Genomic DNA, 12,706 nt, shown 5'->3' on the forward strand with positions numbered 1-12,706 from the left:
ACTTGATGGAATTTGAGGAGATCCTCATGAACCTGTTTGTCCTCTGCTGTTGCTTCTATAAGGCAATTATACAGAGGATCCTCCTCAATTGTTGGCGCTATAAGACCCATACACACAAGATCGTCCTCAGTCTCTATAGGGACCACATCAAAAGGATTGTCCTCAGTTGCGGTTTCTATAAGGCACCTATCAAGAATAGTCGCCTTAGTTATTGGCTTTATAAGGTACTCTTCAAAATAAGCCTCCACAGTTGGTGGTTCCATGAGGACCATATCAACAGGACCCTCCGTAGTCTCTACAAGGCCCATGTCAAATGTAACCTCCTCAGTTTCTATAAAACCCATATTTACAAGATTCTTCTCAGTGGTTGTCTTTATAATGCCCTCATTGAGAGGATTCTCTGCAGTTGTCGGTGCCAGAAGGCCCTCATCAACAGGATCACCCTCATTTTTTCGCTCTAGAAGGTCCTCGTCAAAAGAATCATCCTCACTTTCTGCCTCTAGAAGGCCCTCATCAACAGAATCCTCAGTTTCTGTCTCTAAACAGCCCACATCAAGAGGATCACCCTTAGTCCATGGCTCTAAAAGGACCACATCAATACAATCCTCCCCAGTTTCTGTCTCTAGAAGGTCCTCGTCAACAGGATCCTCCTCAGTTCTTGGCTCTAGAAGGCCTGCATCAACAGAATCCTCCTCAGTTTCTGTCTCTCGACAGCTCTCATCAACAGGATCACCCTCAGTTCTTGGTTCTGGAAAGACTGCATCAACAGAATCCTCCTCAGTTTCTGTCTCTAGAAGGCCCTCATCAACAGGATCCTCCACAGTTTCTGTCTCCAGAAGGCCCTCATCAACAGATTCCTCAGTTTCTGTCTCTCGACGACCATCATCAACAGGCGCCTCCTCAGTTCTTGGCTCTAAAATGACTGCAACAACAGAATCCTCCTCAGTTTCTGTCTCTAGAAGACCCTCATCAACAGGATTCTCCTCAGTTCTTGGCTCTCTAAGGAACCAGTTGAAAGACTCCTCTGCTCTCTTTCCCCAAATTGCATCAAATATTTTTTTATTGATTCTTTGCCCAAGCTGGCCTTCAAGATCAAAGTTAGTTTGCCTCAACCTGATGATGATGTGTTTCATTTCTGTGATCTCATGTTGATAAACTTGTTCCCTCTTCTGCTTATCTTCACGGTAGTGTCCATATAGTTCCTCTGCAATGGTGAATTTATGCTGTGTAACTGCTTTCTTGAGGTTGGCAAACTGTTGCTCTCGAAGAGTTGTATATTGTAACAGCTGTTCTTGAACAATTTTGTTATTTTCATGAAGCGCATGTAGTTTATTTCTGATCCTTTCATTCTCTGTCCATCCTTTCTCTATGAAAGACTCACCATGATGCGTCAAACTTGTTAGGTCATGATCTTGTGATGCAGACTTGAGGGTTTGCACTTCTTTTGAAAGATGATAGGTCTCTGTATGATTATTTTCCTCTTGAGATTTTATTGTGGCCAACTTGTCAGTGAGTGTCTCTGTCCTTTCATATTTGTTTGTCTTGTTTTCATTAAGTTTCACTTCTCTCAAATCTGTCTCAATCCTCACGTAATGATATTTAACGTTCGTGTTTTCTTCATGTGCCTTCGCGTCTTCATCATCTGTCTCAATTTTTAAACGCAGACAATCCCGCTGTCCCATGTTATGACTGCTGAGTTCATTTGACTTAATCAGGTTGTCTTTGTATTGTTGAGGATAATTCATATGTGCCCTCAAGTCCTTCTTCTCAAACTTCATCTTTGCTTCAAACAGGCCTTTGTCAACAGTCTCACCTTCATTTGGTTTCCCCAAGAGACATAATTCTTCATGAATGGTTTGCGTTAATGGGATATCGTGAGTGTTAATCTCCTTAGCGACTTCCTGTTGATCGGCTATTTTCCTCTCTTGCTTTGTGAACATGTCATCTTCACAGTAAATGACAAACTGAACCTTATCACTGTGGAACTCATGATCTTTTAAAGACATTTTCAAACCTGCAATATTTTGACACTGTTGATTTTGATCAAATGTAGGTCCTTTAAGATGTTCTCTCATAACAGCATCCTTTTTCAAGTTGTTTTCTTCTAGGCCATGCAGCTTGTTGCACAACTTTTCATTCTTTGCCCACCCCTTCTCTTCATAATCTATCATGCTTGTTAAGTCATTTTGCTCTTTCAATTCACACTTATGGGTCTGTATCTCTGTTCTCATATAATACATCTCTCTTTGATTTTTGTCCCCCTGAGATCCAGCATGTGACATATCAGCAAGCCAAGTCCCCCTCTTATTTGTAATGTCATTTTTTATGAGAATGTTTTCTTGTTCTACCAATGTCTCATTTTGTTCATCTATCCTTACACTGTATGTTTCAACATCAGCCAACACATCAGGGAATGTATTCTTTTCATCAAGAGTGCACTTACGTCCTAGAACTTTAACTTGTGCCCTCAATTCCTCCTCCTTTATTTCCATTTTCTGGCATCGGCATGTAAGAAAAGCCACTTCATCCTTCAGGGACTTAATCTTATTTGTTAGACTGTTCTTTGTTCCTTCAAGAACTTTAACATGCGCCTTCAAATCTTCATTCTCTGTCTCCATCTTCCAACTGAGAGATTCAAATAGTATAGTATTAAGATTGAAAAGTCCATTATGCTCAATCCGTGTGTCATGTAGAGGATCTTTAATTAGTTCTTTATAGTCTTTGTCCTCAGTGTTCAGTTCCAATCCAAATACGCCCATATCAATAGGCTCCGCTATATGTGCGTTCTTCATGAAACACTCGTTACATTTTTTTGCAACAAATAACTCTTTCATCTGCTCCACCTGACTTTGTAGATCACGTATTATTTGTCTCAAACTGTTATTGAGGGCGTTAAGCTCCTCTGTGACTTCCCATTGATAATCTATCTCCCTTTTTTGCTTTTCTATCATATCATCCTTACTGTAGAGGATAAACTGAACTTGCTCACTGGAGAGTTCATGATCTTTTAATGCTGTCCTTAGGTGTGCAATCTGTTGAATCTGTTGATTTTGAACTGATTTGTTTTTTTCCAGCTCATCTCTAATAATGTCATTCTGCTTTTTTAAAAAAATATTATTTTCCTCAATGTCATGCAATTTGTTGCCCAAATTTGTGTTCTCCTCAAATCTATTCTTCATGAGAGTTTCAGCTTCATCAATCCGCCTTATTAAGTCATCTTGATCTTGAAGCATAGCCTTAACTGTCTGCAACTCTGTTCTCAGACGATGAATCTCTGTTTGATTTTTGTCACTCTGAGTTTCAATTTGATATAAATCAGAAATTAAATTCTCTGTACTTTCATTTATGATGATGACATTTTTTTTCAAAACTTTTGCCACTGCACAAAGGTTTTCATTTTGTTTCTCAATCCTTACACTCTGATTTTGCAGACGTGCCAGTGCATGATGGAGGAATTCATTATCCTTCATAAGACTGTCCTCATTTTCTTGAAGATACTTCACTTGTGCCCCCAACTGTCCATTCTCTGTGTCCACCTTCAATTTCTGACATTCCAGCAGCACTTCATTGAGGAACCTGTTTTGCTCATCAAGAACATTCTTGATTTCTTCAAGAACCTGAACTTGTGCCCTCAAGTCGTCCTTCTCTTTTTCCATCTTCACACCATGTAATTCAAGACAAGGTAGCTCTTTCTTGATAAACCTATTCTTTTCCGTTGATATAGCCTTGTCTCCTTTTTTCTTAACTTGTTTGCCCAAAATTGTCTCCATTTTGGTTTAGTCTCGATGTCCTTGCTTAATCCAAACTCGATAACGTGTGCATTTGATTGTTCTTTCGCTGTTCCCCATCTTTATACTGTGAGATCCAAAAAGCACAGACAACTGAACAAATTGTTGTAACAATATTTGAGAGCATTCTGCATGATCTGCAATATGACAAGGGATACTTTAAAGGTGGTACAGTTAGTCTTTATGACATCATCAGAGAGAAATGTGTGACTTTGGTATATGGTGTCATCAAACTGAAAAGTTAAATACCGTGCCTTTTGACGCTTCATCTTGATGCAGGACCTGTACACCACTCTTTACCAACCTGTACAAGGTAACAGGTGTTCAATACATGCTAGTGCTAAACCCTAAAATGAAGTACGTCAAGGGAATGTCAACCTCTGCCAACAACAGCCACACCCATACTCGAAACTTTGAGGTAGGTCTACAATGGTACGCCAATATGAATTCGAGTTTTACTTTGCATTCAGAGTCATGATATTCTCTAATGTACAGTGGAACCGCGATTTACAAACGCCTCAATGTTTGAACAATTCCATTTACGAACCACAGACTGAACAAACATATTACCCAATGGGCAAACCTTATCACAGTGAGCGAACCTTACAGTTTGTGAACGTTTCATTCATCCATTTTGCATCAGGCGGTGGTGTGCCCAATTCGGGAAGGCCAATCACTCTCAGGCGCTCCAGCTCCAGGTCGGTCACTACTTTGCTTAATGCGTCATTGTTTGCCTTTCTGGTGTTTTTTTGCCTTTATTTTAGCATTTTGCTCGCTCAATATGGGTCCAAAAAAAAGCATCAGACTAGCGTGGCAAGAGGAAAAGGAATCAATGTGGACTTAAAAAAAAGGCAATTTGTGAGTATATCAATGGCGCCCACTTTTCAGAGCTTGCTCGCAAGTATGGAAGAAACAAGTCCACAATTGCCACTATTTTGGGGAATAAAGGACATTTTTGTTGCTGCTGACATAGCCAAGGGAGTGAATTGCCTTCGAAAGGAACAAGTGAAACTTCTGGACCAAGTTAAAAAGTTGTTGCTTGTTTGTATAAGCGAAAAACAGCTAGCGAGTGATCGCATTTCCGAGACTATTATTTGCGTGAAGGCGAGGCTCTTACTCCATGCACACTTGTCAAGAAAAGAAGAGGCTGCAAGCCAAGAAGTCAGGGTAAATTGGATTTCATTTTTTACTCCTCATAATTTGGTTGTAAAAGTTTTAGGGGTTTTGTGATTTCCGACTGGCTGTGAAAGCACCAGAGGGACTCGTGACGTGGCACAGTTTGGGTGTAAGTCATCAGGACAGCTGCATTTGACTGAGGAAGACATTTCCGCTTGTGGTTGTTAACTTGTTTAATAGAGATTTTTGATCACCCATCCCTTGTCGTGTTTGATATACAGTACTGTGTAGCTTTATATTGTGTTCAAAGCGTGCAAACCTTTACTAAATACGGACTTTAAAGGTGGTACAGTTAGTACCGGCTCACCTGAGAATGGCAGGTAGGGTTGGAATGGTCTTCCAATTGATAATTTGTCAGGCTATCGCTCCAAACAAAACTTCTTCAGGTGCAGGAGAATGGCGATGTTGTCCTGATTGATGTGTCTGGATTTCTCTGAGCCTTTTTTCTGTAGCTGGGAGGCTTGCGATGGAAGAATCGACATGCAAGTTGATTTCTTCCTCTTGCAATGGGGCTTGTGGTCTGTCTCAATATGGAATTTTTTTTCCAAAAGGGAACTCTGCAAACCTCTCAGAGGCCCATGTTGAGGCAAGTGGCTCCTTCTCAATCTGAGCAAATCTTTGTTCAGTGCTGCTAAGGGCTTATTGAGCATACAGTGGGTATGGAAAGTATTCAGACCCCCTTAAATGTTCCACTCTTTGTTATATGGCAGCCATTTGCTAAAATAATTTAGGTTTACACCCCCCAACCCCTTCCCCCTCATTAATGTACACACAGCAACCCATATTGACAGAAAAAACGGAATTGTTGAAATTTTGGCAGATTTATTAAAAAAGAAAAACTGAAATATCACACAGCCATAAGTATTCAGACCCTTTGCTCAGTATTTCGTAGAAGCACCCTTTTGAGTTACGACAGCCATGAGTCCTTTTGGGAATGATGCAACGAGTTTTTCAAACCTGGATTTGGGGATCCTCTGCCATTCCTCCTTGCAGATCCTCTCCAGTTCAGTCAGGTTGGATGGTGAGCGTTGGTGGACAGCCATTTTCAGGTCTCTCCAGAGCTTCTCAATTGGGTTTAAGTCAGGGCTCTGCTGGGCAATTCAAAAACAGTCACGGAGTTGTTCTGAAGCCACTCCTTCGTTATTTTAGCTGTGTGTTTCGGGTCATTGACTTGTTGGAAGGTGAACCTTCGCCTCGGCCGGGGTCTGAGGTCCCGAGCACCCTGGAGAAGGTTTTCGTCCAGGATATCTCTGTACTTGGCCACATTCATCTTTCCTTCGATTGCAACCAGTCGTCCTGTCCCTGCAGCTGAAAAACATCCCCACAGCATGATGCTGCTACCACCATGCTTCACTGTTGGGACTGTATTGGACAGGTGATGAGCAGTGCCTGGTTTTCTCCACACATACCGCTTAGAATTAAGGCCAAAAAGTTCCATCTTGGTCTCATCAGAAGAGAGAATCTTATTTCTCAACATCTTGGAGTCCTTCAGGTTTTTTTTTTTTTTTTAAGCAAACTCCATGCGGGGCTTTCATGTGTCTTGCACTGAGGAGAGGCTTCCGTCGGGCCACTCTGCCGTAAAGCCCCGACTGGTAGAGGGCTGCAATGATGGTTGACTTTCTCGAACTTTCTCCCATCTCCAGACTGCATCTCTGGAGCTCAGCCACAGTGATCTTTGGGTTCTTTTTTACTTCTCTCGCCAAGGCTCTTCTCCCCCAATTGCTCAGTTTGGCCGGACGGCAAACTCTAGGAAGGGTTCTGGTTGTCCCAAACGTCTTCCATTTAAAACTCATGGAGTCCACTGTGCTCTTAGCAACCTTAAAGTGCAGCAGAATTTTTTTCGTAACCTTGGCCAGATCTGTGCCTTGCCACAATTCTGTCTCTGAGCTCTTCAGGCAGTTCCTTTTACCTCATGATTCTCATTCGCTCTGACACGCACTGTGAGCTGTAAGGTCTTACATAGACAGGTGTGTGGCTTTCCTAATCAAGTCCAATCAGTATAATCAAACACAGCTGGATTCCGATGAAGGTGTAGAACCATCTCAAGGATGATCAGAAGAAATGGACAGCACCCGACTTCAATATATGAGGGCCACAGCAAAGGGGTCTGAATACTTATGGCTGCGTGATATTTCAGTGTTTGTTTTTTAGTAATCTGCAAAAATTTGAACAATTCCCTTTTTTTCTTCCCGAATGAGGATGAATCTGCAGAGACACGTGTTTCAGTATTTGGGCCTGTTTGGGCAATTTTTTTTCTGACTCAATAAGTAACGAGGCAATCTTGTCTTGTAGGTTTTTATTATAAAAAAGAAAGAAAGGTCTTTGCAAAGAGGGGAAAAGGTACAAGTTGTCACAAGCTGTTACCCCTTACTGAAGTCCAAGCAAAAAAAATCACCTCCGTTATACAGAAGTGAGAGAGGCAGAGAAGAAAAGGAAAGCAAAACAATTATCTTTGTCCAGCTGCACTCAATTTATCTTTATCGAAAAACAGCTTGTAGTGACAACATGAAACAATAAAGCATGTGAAGGTTGTATAAACTAATAGAAGTAATATTTGGTATGTATGAAATATGGATTTTCCACTCAGACCATACAGTGTCAGCCCTTTGGGGTGTTGTCAGTTCTGTTTTGATGCTATCAAAGGCTTGCTGCTGCTGTGGCCCCCAAACCCACATGGTGGACTTTCTAAGCAGGTCTCTGAGGGGATGTGTTTTCTCTGCGACGTGAGGCAGGAACTTCCCAAGGTGATTCATTATCCCGAGAAAGCATCTCACCTCGCTGACGTTGCTCGGCTCCTTCATGGCTCTGACGGTGCTCTCCTTATCAGGGTCTGAGATGACCCCTGATGAGTCAATTACTTGTCCCGGGAACTTCATCCTGCTTTTTGAGAAGTCACACTTTTCATTCAGCGTGACACCTGCCTCCTATAGACGTGACAGCGAGTACATTTCCTTATAGTAGTGCGTGTTTTTGGTTGCTTCACAAATCAATACTATTAGTCTGTCCCCACTTTGTCCGCTATCTTTGCGCAATATTAACACAATTTTAGCGAGCGAGGGGCACACAATATATAGGAATACTGCATACTATGTCAAAGCTTGTGCCGTGTCACTGAAACATATATGAATATATAATACCTATAGTCGTGCTAAAAAATATTGGCACCCCTGGGGTGCCATTATTTCAAGCCATGACCGTATAAAAAGACATGCTTTTGACATACTGTCACATCGAGCCATTGGCCACTCTCTTTTTCTGTTGTACAACTGCTACTTGGCTTCTCGTCGCCGTCACTGTCAGGTTACGACCTCCTGATCGGCTCAAGCGTACGGTTTGACGATGCCAAGTTCAGTTGGGTGCTTCTGTACGTCGAAATCCTCCTCCTCCTCATATTCTAACAGGTTGCTCGCCATTGCGTATAGAAGTGTAGCAAGCTGTGTTTGGCAATTGCAACGTCACTTCTGGGGGTGGGTAACCACACCCCGGTGTCTTAAGCTTCGGGTATGTTCGGGGAGGACTCAATATGCGTCATAAAAAACACATTTTTAGCTAAACTGTGGTTGAAAACTTGCTGGAAGTTACGTTCATGTATTACATAACAAACAATGCAAATATGAATTTTAACTGACCTTTGATTGTTGGCTATATTGAAAGCCTGGATGTTTTATTTTTGGGACAACAATGACTTAAAATAGTGAGGTGAGATACACTTGAGTAGGCCTGTTTTGTTCAAATCAATCGCTCTAATGCTTTGTTGCAGAAGGAAGATGCATGAGCAAGTGCGTAGGGTTAGGGGTTAGATTCCCTAACCCTAACCCTATCCCACAGTATCATTTAGTACTTTATTTATTTAAGAAAAACAATCGAAACAGGCCTGTACAACAATTATGGTACCATTAAATTATATTATATATACTTTATATTTTATTTATTGTGTTGCACAACCTTTTGCGGCAGTCACGGAAATGAAACAATTCAGAATCAGCTTTATTGGCCGAGTATGCTACAAGTACAGGTGGGTAGAGTAGCCAAATATTGTATTCAAGTAAGAGTACTGTTACTTTAGAATAATGTGACTCAAGTAAAAAGTAGTCCTTCAAATACTTACTTGAGTAAAAGTAAGAAAGTACTCAGTGAAAAAACTACAAGTACTGAGTAACTTACGATTTATTTTTAAAATTAGAGCATGAACATCAAATAAAAATAACTATTATTGTTGAACATTATCACTAAATCTAAAACATAAACAGGATTTTGTGTTGTAAAAGAATTTTGACCTAGCTAAATCATTTTAACCTACAATTTGTTCAACTCAACTGATTTATTTTTGTATTAAGGTCACTATTGCAAAAGCGACATTCTGTTTTAACTGGTCTGTTACTTGGTTAAATAAAACTGGGAGTCCACACACACTTGCCACCATTTCAATTGCTAAGTGAAAAACAACATCACATGCATCGGGTCTTACAGAAATATTATTTGATATATCCACTAAAATGGCTGAATGAAGAAACTGTTTGCTGACTAGACATTCATAAAGTGTGTGTGAGAGAGAGAGAGAGAGATATGCATGTTTTACAGGTACTAGTGACCATGAAATCGTGCTAATGTTGCCATATGCACAGCCAAAACAACAGGAAAAACATCTGGAACTTACCACAAGGTGTTTTCTCCGGTTAGAAGTGGGCTTAAATATCCAAGTTTGGGCAGTGAGAAAATTACGATGCATGTTAAAGCTGTTGTTTTTCGTAGTCTGTAACGTAAACACGAGTTGTGCGCAGCAGTCACGACTCACTGGTTGAGCCGCGAAGCCCAACAGAAGACTTTATGTGCGGATACTATGTGACTTTCTTGTGTCGTTTGATTGGTGAACTTGAGTCAACCATCACCGATAACGGTGGATTGGAGCAACGGTGCCTGATGTGGAAGTGGAAAACAAAAGTCTAAAAATAGAATGCGCGCACAATTATTGATAAATGGATGTGGCGAGCGCCATTTAGATTACTGTAACGGCGTAAAAAGTGTGCTTCGTTAAAACTACTCTCAAGTACAATTGATACAAAATGTTACTTGAGGAAATGTACCGGAGTGAATGTAACCCATTCCTACCCACCTGTGGTTACAAGACGCACAAGGAATTTGTCTCCGGTAGTCGGAGCCACTCTAGTATGACGACAAACAGCCACTCTGACAAAATATACCTTGAGGACATAACAAAAAACACAAGTATGGAGACTCCTTGAGGAATGAAAAGTGTACCACTCGTGTGGTGATGCTGATGCTGCATTGTGAGTCCTCAAGCAATTTAGAGCAATTTAAAGTGAGTAATAGTACAATGATGCGGTACAGTGATGATTGTGGAAATGGTGCAGAGAGTTCGCAAGCACAAAAGTGGGCAGGAGTAATCAACAAGCGTATGCAAATAGTGCAGCATGATAAAACTGTGTGTACGATAAATGTAGAAGTCTCCTGACAGAGGTGTGCAAAATTGGCACTACGTTCAAATGCAAATTGACGTCGACTATTTAAGAAGTTAACGGCAAGAGGGAAGAAGCTGTTGAAATGTCTGCTGGTTTTAGTTGGCATTGCTGGCAGCCTGCAAGTCCTCAAGAGTGAGTAGGTGGGTACGGATAATATTTTTGGCAGCCTTGACTATCCATTGCTTTCTGATTTTGTCCTTCTTTTGTGGCAGCACCAAGCCAGACTGTGATGGATAAAAACAGAACCGATTCAATGACTGCAGTGTAGAACTGCCTTAACAGCTCCCGTAGCAGGCCATGTTTCCTCAGAAGGCGCAGAAAGTACATCTTCTGCTGGGCCTTTTTGAGGATGGAGTTGATGTTGGTCTCGCACTTCAGGTCCTGAGAGACTGAAATTCCCAGGAACTTGAAGGTCTCGACGGTTGAGACAGGGCAGTTGGACAGCAAGTGGGGAAAGCTGAAGCGAAGGATATTTCCTGAAGTCCACAGTCATCTCTTGAGGGTGTTCAGCTCCAGGGTGTGCTGGCCCCACCAAAGCTCCAGCTGCTCCACTTACTGTCGATACGCAGACTCATCACTGTCTTTAATGAGGCAGATGACTGTGGCCTTGTCTGCAAATATTAGGAGTTTGACAGCCTGGTGCGTTGAGGTGCAGTCGTTCGTGTAGAGAGAGAGAAGAGTAGTGGCGAGAGGACACATCCTTGGGTGGGCTTTATTTACAAACACAGACACACGAAAAAAAAAAAACAGTGGGGGACAAGGCGCTCCAAAGACCCAACTATTGTACATAAATAATTAAAAAGTCAGTTTTTCATAATAATAACAAACTTGCCTACAGGAGATGACCACACTCACCATTGCTCTGGACGGTTTACCCCAAGTATTTAAAACGTATGCACAGATTTATACATCAGGGGCCTCATGTACAAAGACTTGCGTGGGTTTCCTCCTAAAACACGGCATACGCTCAAATCCAGAAACAGTCGTACGCACAAAAATATCCAGATGTATGAATCCAAGCACATTTCCTTCGTACATTCCAATCAACGTGGAAATGAGCGCACGTGTTGGAGTAGCAGACTCCTCCCTGTCCACGCCCATATTTGAATATGGAAATCATATTTAAATGAACCCTGCCCCTGAGATGCCGACCTCTGCATGATCAGGGAAAAAGGACAATGAGCAAGGTAATGAAGAATGAGAATCGCTGCGATCATGGGTGACGCTACTCTTTCGGGTGGTGGGAGCAGATGTGGCTGACTCTGATCACCCCACAAGGTTAATACCATGTATTTTTAGAACTCATAACAAATGTGTTCCTACAGTAACCTACACTCAGCCCTGCCAGATAAAGGTTAATGCGTAAATGTTGTATGTGGTATTTGTGATAAATCTTTTGAATTCAAATAGAAGCACGTCAGCATATCAAAGAGGATATCAAAAACTGTTGAGTGCTTTTTGAGGACTCAATTTATTATTTTAATACACAGGAGAGGACACGCACACTGAAAATTACTTTTTATTATTTTTTAGAAGAAAGGGGTCAATGATGTCATTTGAACACATTTTAATCATGTGCAACCGATGTACATGTTCAAATTAAGTAAATTCAAAGGACTCTTTTTTTCAGTGCATGTGCTGGAGTCACAAGAAGCGATTGTGAGGGCGGTCGGCGGCACAAACGATCACCTTGATCAATTAATAGGCGTCCTCACAAATATCAGTGGTTCATTAAATAGACTGGTCCTTGGCTCTTTTACATTGTTGAAATCAAATGTTGTCGTCAGTGCTAATTGTTCATGTGTCTCTGATGTGCAGGTTTATTATAGCAGTTTCCCAGCATCGCCACTAAGTGTCGTAGAAACGCGCGTACGGCAGCCGTGCAGTCGGCTTGAGGCACCGCACATTTCCACCGTCATGTCACTCTTGATACATCTGACCTTTGCTGCGGAAAAGAACGTACGCCACGTTTTTGTGCGTACGCACCTTCTTGATAGCCAACGGAACTGACCGGGAGGTTACTCTATCACACACACAACTCACAGTCAGGGATTCATGCAAACCAAGTGCAACAAGCCGAAATTGTGACATACACTTGAATGATGATTAACGTCCTTCTTCCGGCAAAAAAACTCATATTAATTGTGCTGTGTGTTAAAAGACCCAAGTCAAACCGTAACCAATGAAGACAGTTCTTGCAATTTTTTTTCCATTTACTTTAACATTTCTTCATCGACAGACGGGTGAAAACAAAATAAGCAC

Source organism: Phycodurus eques, chromosome 4, assembly GCF_024500275.1.
Source record: "Phycodurus eques isolate BA_2022a chromosome 4, UOR_Pequ_1.1, whole genome shotgun sequence".
NCBI classification, from domain to species: Eukaryota; Metazoa; Chordata; class Actinopteri; order Syngnathiformes; family Syngnathidae; genus Phycodurus; species Phycodurus eques.